This window comes from Trichechus manatus, unplaced genomic scaffold (assembly GCF_000243295.1).
Source record: "Trichechus manatus latirostris isolate Lorelei unplaced genomic scaffold, TriManLat1.0 scaffold00158, whole genome shotgun sequence".
Classification (NCBI taxonomy): domain Eukaryota; kingdom Metazoa; phylum Chordata; class Mammalia; order Sirenia; family Trichechidae; genus Trichechus; species Trichechus manatus.
Window position 1 is genome coordinate 625,901 of NW_004444094.1, and position 898 is coordinate 626,798.

The window sequence follows — 898 nt, forward strand, 5'->3', positions numbered from 1 at the left end:
TGTGAAAAGAAATGCACAACAGATTTGATTACACTCAAATTTAAACTGTATCAAAAAAAGATGTAAGTAAAATCAAAAGGCAAACAATAGACAAAAATAGTTGCACTATCTGATAGTCATACTATCCAAAATGCAGCCCTGGTGGTGTAGAGGTTAAGAGCTCAGCTGCTAACCAAAACGTCAGGAGTTCGAATCCACCAGCCACTCCTTAGAAACCCTATGGGACAGTTCTACCCTGTCCAATAGGGTCGCTATAAGTCCGAATCAACTTGATGGCAATGGGTGTATATCAGAAAGAAATATATAAACAGTATATCAGGAAACAAAATGGCACAAAGAGACAACTGCCAAGAGAAATGCAAACAACATACATCTTTTTAAAATCTCAAATAACTAATAATGAAAGACAAATATGATAAGTTAAATATATCACATTTGCCTATAGGATTGATGAAAACATCATCATTCAATATCAGAGAGGATTAGTATATACTGTTGGTTGGCCTTCAAGTTAATGTCTTCCTGGAAAGCAATTTAGAAACATTTATCAATATATTGTATGCATTCTCTTTGAGCCAACCATCTCAGTTCCAGGTATTTATCTTACAAGGAGACAAAGCGAACAAAGACATATTTGAAGGAATTGGCCAGTGAAAATCTTATGAATAGCAATGGAACATTGTCTTGATAGTGCTGTAAGATGAGCCCCTCAGATTGAAAGGTACTCAAAATATGACTGAGGAAAAGCTGCCTCCTCAAAGTAGAGTCAACTTTAATGATGTGGATGTAGTAAAGCTTTCAGGATCTTCATTTGCTGATGTGGCACGACTCAAAACGAGAAGAAACAGCTAAAAACATCCATTAGTAACTGGAACGTGGAATGTATGAATTATGAATC